We start from the raw sequence: 7,258 nt of genomic DNA on the forward strand, positions 1-7,258 counted from the left end.
TATTTCAAAACAGGAGGCTGACTTTAAAACACTTCCCTATGGTTTTTTTAAAGACCTTGTTTTATTTTCTAAAATATTTTATTTATTTGACAGACAGCACAAGCAGGGGGGAGCAGCAGAGGGAGAGGGAGAAGCAGACTTTCCACTGAGCAGGGAGCCATAGGCAGGACTCGATCCAGGAGCCCTGGATTGTGACCCAAGCCGAAGGCAGATGCCTAACCGACTGAACCACCCAGGTGCCCCAATATTTTGTTTTTAAGTAATCTCTACGTCTAGCATGGGGCTCGAACCCACAACCCCGCAATCAAGAGTCTCATGCTCCACCAAGTGAGTCAGCCAGGCACCCCAATACACTTCCCTCTAAACGCTTCAGCATGTGCCGTAACTAGAATCCAGTATTTTTGTACAGTCCTTTTTTTTGGTACAATTTTTATATAGTAAAATGCACAAGTCGTTATATATTTTTAAAGTAACTAATGCTGTCTCAGCAGTGTTTCCCATACTCCGATGTTTGCCATGTCTGTGCATAACAATACTTTTATTCACTTAATATTTTTCATTAAATGACTTTTAATATAAAATTTTTAAGGGATGCTTAATGCTACTATCGAAATCATGAGTCTGAAAAGCTAGTCCCTCTTCCTACTCTGCCTGCTGCTCCCCCAGCTTGGACTCTCACTCTCTCTGACAAATAAATACATAAGATCTTTAAAAAAAATGTTTTGCGAATTTTACGATGAACTTGTCAATTTCTACAAAGAGCCAGTTGTGATTTTGATAGGGATTGCACTGAACCTGTAGATCAGTTTTGGAAGTATTACCAACTTAACAACATTGACTCTTTTGATCCATGAACATGGGATGTCTTTCCTCTTACTTAGATCTTTATTTTCTTCCAAGAATGCTTTCTAGTTTCAGAGCATATATTTTGCACTTCTTTTGTTAAATTTATTTCTAAGCATTTCATTCTTTGTCAGTGCCTTTGTAAGTGGAATTATTCTGTTTTGTTTTTTAGAGAGGTGGTAGGGGCAGAGGGAGAAAGAGAGGGAGAATCTTAAGCCGGCTCCATGTCCAATGAGGAGCCTGACATGGGGCTCCATCTCTCGACCCTGAGATCATGACTTGAGCCAAGATCAAGAGTCGGTTGCTCCAGTGGAATTGTTTTCTTAACTTCCTTTTTGGATTGGTCTTTATAAATGTACAAAAATACAATTGCTTTTTGTCTATTGATCTTTTACCCTCCAACCTTGCTAAACTCATTATAATTTCCAAGAGTTTTTTGGTAAATTCCATAGGATTTTCTATATACAAGGTCTGTCCTCTGCAAACCTATCTAATCTAGATATCTTTTATTTGACTTTTTTGCTGAATTGCCTTGGCTAGAAACGCTAGCACAACATTGAATAGAAGTTGTGAGAGTAGACTTCTTGTCTTGTTCCTGATTTTAGGAGAAAAGCTTTCAATCTTTCATCATTAAGTATGATGTTAGCTGTGGATTTTTTGTAGATGTCCTGTATATCATACTGAGGAAGTTCCCTTCTGTTCCTAGTTTGTAATGTGTTTTCATCAAGAAGATGTTTTGCATGTTAGTCAAATCCTTTTTTTTTTTTTTTTGCATCTATTGAGATGATCACGTGGTTTTTCTTTTTTTGACATGGTGCCTTACATTAACTCATTTCCATATGTTAACCCGACTTTGCATTCCTAATAAACCTCACTTGGTCATGGTTTGTGTATTAGATTTTCTAGTATTTTTTTTTAAGATTTTACCCATTTATTTGACAGAGAGAGAGACAGTCAGAGAGAGAGGGAACACAAGCAGGGGGAGTGGGAAAGGAAGAACCAGGCTCCCAGTGGAGGAGCCTGATGTGGGGCTCGATCCCAGAATGCCGGGATCATGCCCTGAGCTGAAGGCAGAGGCCTAATGACTGAGCCACCCAGGCGCCCCAGATTTTCTAGTGTTTTATTGAGAATCTTTGTGTCTCTCTTCATAAGAGATATTGGTCTGAAGTTTTCTCATGTCACTTTTGTCTGGTTTTGGTATCAGGGTAATGCTGACCTCATAGAATCAGTTGGGAAGTAGTCCCTCTTCTATTTTCTGAAAGAATTTGTGAAGAACTGGTGTTAATTCTTTAAGTAGTTGCAGAATTATTAACCAGCGGAACCATATGGACCTGGACTTTTCTCTGTGGGTAGTTTTTGCTACATGTGGTTTTTAAGCACTTGAAGTGTGGCTAGTATGACTGAGAAACTGCACTTTTAATTTCATTTAATATATAACAAGTGACAGATGACTATTGTTGACCATACTGGACAGAACAGGTCTTGGACAGTGGTTTTCAGTGGGATGACACTGCCCCCTCTGGTCATTTTGGAAGTTTGTGGGGGTTTTAAATCTCACTATGAATGAAGGCATTGCCCTTACAGGGGAAGGGCCAATTTCCCACGCCTGAGTGGCTTCTCAGTGTCCCCACCAGACATCTAACAATATGTGCCAAGAATCTAACTTCATTTTACATGTGAACTCGAGATATATCTTGCTTGGTTTTATTTTTTTTTAAGATTTTATTTCTTTGTCAGAGAGAGAGAGCACATGCAGGAGGAGCTGCAGGCAGGAGAAGCAGACTCCCTGCTGAGCAAGGAGACTGATGGGGCTCGATCCCAGGACCCTGAGATCATGACCTGAGCTGAAAGCAGACACTTAACCAACTGAGCCACTCAGGCATCCCTCTTGCTTGCTTTTAATATACACTGAATTTTCCAGTTATTCAACTATGATGTACACTGAAAGAAGATTGTGTTTTGTTTTGTTTGGATCTTAACCAAGAGCTGTTCATTATATTTGGGAAATCCCTTCACCGAAGGCAACACTCATAGTAAAACCTATTGTTTTTTGGCTGCCATTGTAGCTGCCTCGTTCACTGTGATTCTAAATACACGTAAAAAGGCTGAGTATATATATACACATACCTCTTTCAAAATATCAACTATAAAAAAAAAAGTTCAACATTTGTTCATATTACAGTTGTCTTGTCATAAATCCAAACTATGTCATTGCAAGTAGGTGCCAATCTCTGACTACTTCTTTACATCTTCTAGGGAAATCACACCTTAGCATTTACATATTTAAGTACATGGTTTTTCTTAAAGATTTTATTTATTTATTTGAGAGAGAGAGAGAGCATGAACGGGGGGAGGGGCTGAGGGAGAGGGAGAAGCAGACTCCCCGCTAAGCAGGGAGCCCGACGTGGGACTCGAACCCAGGACCCTGGGATCATGACCTCAGCCAAAGGCAGACGCTTGACCGACTGAGCCACCCAGGCGCCCAGTACATGTCTTACATAAAGAATATTTTCCTTTTTCTCCTTTACAGATGCAGTTAGAATATAGCAGTATTTACTGAAGCAGGATATACACTTCCTCTATGGTCTCTCTCACCCAAGAAGATAAATATTTATGTCCACAGAAAGACTGGTATAAAAATGTTGGTAAAAGCTTTACTCACCATAGCCCAGGTTGGGCACCCCCCAACTCAACCGGACAATTAACACATTACATGGTTGGAGAGGATTGAGCAATCGTAACAGGAGGACCTACCACTTCCTAACAACATGGATGAATCTCACAGGCTTCCGAAAGAGGCCAGACACAAAAAAGGACACACATTGTAATTCTATGTATCCGAATCTCAAGGACAGGCAGAACTAACACGAGGGTGCACGTGGAAACAGTCGGCGCACTTTGCTGTCTGTATGTTGCCTTTCCTTTCAATAGCAATCAAAACAGCAACCCGTGGTTGAACACATACTGCGTGAAATGCACGGAGGGAGATACTAAGATGTGTAAGGATACTATCCCTGTCTTCAAGGAGCTCAGGGGCTATTGGAGAAAATAAAACACACACAAAGTAAAAAAAAAAACAAAAACATTGTGTGTGTCAAAAGGTCATAGTCTCTATAAATTTCATAATGTGTCAAGATATTTGTTTTAAAAATGGGACACTGAATCTACCAGGACTGAGGTCTCCATGGCTGGAGTGGAGTGAAGAAGAGAGAGCATGCTAGGGTTTAGTTCCAGAGTGGAGTCTTAATTCCACCCTTCTTCTTCCCCTTTGCTTGTGCTTGGTCCTCCGTCTCCTCTCAGGCCATTCCCCTCTTACAATTATAATGTATCCCTTTGGTCAACATTAGAAAGTAAAACAGTGTATCCAGAAGAGTCTTCTGTGGCCTCGGAATTGGAGGATCTGGTTTTGGGGACCTCACTCTGTCACTAGCTTAGCCACCAGGGGCTCTTTCAGAGTTTGGGTTTTCTTGTCCATAGAATGAGATTAGCAGTAGCTGCTTTGCCTGCCTACCTACAAGTTTGTCATGACTTTCAAATGCCTGTATGCATTTGAAGTTCCTGTTCAAATGCCAGCAATGACTAACACCTTTCGGCTTGCTGGTTGCATTATTACAGGCATTCAGAAACGATCTGCCAGGGGAAACGTGACACCCACGTGAACCACAGGCACCAGACTGATCAAAGCTCTGCCAGGGTGTCCTTCCTGCTCCGGGCCCATTAAAGGCCCCATCAAAATCTAAGCAGTAACAAATTCACCCATTAAAAACGCCCATGTTACGCTTGGCTCCAGTTATGAAGCCTAGTTAGCCTCATAAAGGAAGAAATTCTCAGGTTTTCTTTCCTCTGCTATCCTAGTCACAAGACTAAGCTGTGGTAACTCAAAAAATTGTCAGGGTCTAGCTCTGAAACAGCGAAGCTCTCAACAGTTCTGATGGCTATGAAATAATGTTTGTGTTGGAATACAGGCTAGCCGTGGGATCTTGGGCAAGTCACTTGACCTCATAGGGGTCAGCATCCTCTCTCTCTTTTCTTTTTTTTTTAAAGATTTTATTTATTTATTCAACAGAGAGAGAGACAGCCAGAACACAAGCAGGGGAGTGGGAGAGGAAGAAGCAGGCTCCCAGTGGAGCAGGGAGCCCGATGCGGGGCTCGATCCCAGGACCCTGGGATCACGCCCTGAGCTGAAGGCAGACGCTTAACGACTGAGCCACCCAGGTGCGCTCTGCATCCTCTTCTGTAAAGCGTTGTTGTGAAGACTTAAAAGAGGCATTCATCAAGAGGAGTGTGAGGAAATGCATTTTATGGCTCATGATATAATGGTACAATGGTCTGCCATGAAAAAGAATGAGACAGGTCCACATGCCTTATACAAAGAGCTGCAAGATACGTGAATAATGAAATTAGATACAGAAGAGCGCAAAAAGAATGCTGTGATTTGTGTAACGAAAAAGGTGAGGATATACGTATGTTCTATATCTCTATTGACATATCTCCCCGTATAAATAGAGATACATAAAAAGATATAGATATATGTATGTATGTGTATCATAAGGATTATATCAGTAAGGATATATCAGATACCTAGCTATCTATATATTTTTATTGATATAAGCCCTATCCATGCACATACACACATAACTGTGTATCCTCTTACATATCTTAGCTATATACACAGAGAAATGTGTGGAAGATTAACATTGCAACCCAATAATTGTGTTTGCCTCTGGGGAGAGAAACTGAGGAACTGGGAGTCAGGGGTGGGAAAGAGATTTCTTCTTTCCCGTGCATTCCTCTGTATCATTTACATTTTGTAATGTACGTTTAATAAATGTAATTACATTTTGTAATTGTGTCCATGTATTAAGAGAAAGATCGTCCATGTGAAAGGGCTTGGCACACACTAATATTTTGCCTTAAAAATATTCGTGGTTGTACCATGAACCTTGTTCCATTAAGACCTCCATTTACCTAGGAGGTCCTGAGAGTGTTTTTAATTTTTCTTTAAAAAAAAAAAACTGCACCAAATGTGGCACGTGATATCATATTAAGTTGTGACCACACTGGGTGGATTGTGGGTACATGGATGCTCATTAGAATAATCTTTATTCTTGGGGTGCCTGGGTGGCTCAGTCGGTTAAGGGTCCTGGGATCGAGCCCTATGTCGGGCTCCTTGCTCAGTGGGGAGCCTACTTATCCCTCTCCCTCTGCCTGCTGCTCCCCCTGCTTGTGCTCCCTCTCTTGTTATCTCTCTGTCAAATTAATTAATTAACTGATTTTTAAAATCTTTATATAAAAAAGAATAGTCTTTATTTTTGTCTCTATGCTTGCAATTTTTATAATAAAAGATTAAATTTAAGAAGCCCGCTGGGTAGTAAGTGGAGAAGGATACAAGAGTGGAACTTAGGGGTGCAGGGAATCTGGCCATGTCCTGTTTTTGATGTGATTGCTGGTTATAGAGGTGTGCTCACTTTAAGAAAACTCATCGAGCTGTACACTTATGACCAGTCGCTTGTCTGAATCTATGTTACACTTCAATAAAAAAATTCATTTAGGGGCGCCTGGGTGGCACAGCGGTTAAGCGTCTGCCTTCGGCTCAGGGCGTGATCCCGGCGTTCTGGGAGAGCCCCGCATCAGGCTCCTCTGCTAGGAGCCTGCTTCTTCCTCTCCCACTCCCCCTGCTTGTGTTCCCTCTCTCGCTGGCTGTCTCTGTCTCTGTCAAATAAATAAATAAAATCTTTAAAAAAAAATTCATTTAAAAAGCCACCCCACCTCCCTGTTAAATTGAAATTTTCCATAATGACTTAGCAAGGATTGGTAAAAAATAGAGTTCGATAGGATTTTTTTTTTTTTTTGCAACTCATAGGGTGTTGGGAATAACGGGATGCCACTCTAAGATCAGTAGCTTTCCTTTAGTGTGAATTGGCATTTCTTCATCTTCAGTGACATTGATTTTTATCTCCCTCAAACTCCTTTCCCCTTAGGAGTTTCTGTGCGTTCCTTTTCTGTTTGGGGAGGTGAAGAGGTTGGTGTCAGAATCAAGTGGATCTGTGGGGAGGGAGGGAAGAAGGGAGGAAAGGAGAGAGAGAGAAAGGGAGACAGAAAGAAAGGGAAGGGGAGGAGAACAGAGGTGACAGGCCAAGACATGTGGAGAGGCCCTGCCACATTCTAACCCCAATGTACCCCAGTGTTCCTGCCACCAGGATTTTCACACTGTGTTCTCTACCCAAAGCGGCCTCCTTCTTTCCCTTCAGTCTGCTAATTCCTACTTTTCTTTCAGGGGACCACTGTGCCTCCAATGCTAAACACAGGTCCAGAAATGCCGCAGATACTGAATGAATGGAACTACCTTTAAAAATGTAAAACACTCCCTGTGCTGTTAAATGCCCCACTGATGGTTTCTTCGACCCACCTGGAT

This window comes from Ailuropoda melanoleuca, chromosome 10 (genome assembly GCF_002007445.2).
Source record: "Ailuropoda melanoleuca isolate Jingjing chromosome 10, ASM200744v2, whole genome shotgun sequence".
Classification (NCBI taxonomy): domain Eukaryota; kingdom Metazoa; phylum Chordata; class Mammalia; order Carnivora; family Ursidae; genus Ailuropoda; species Ailuropoda melanoleuca.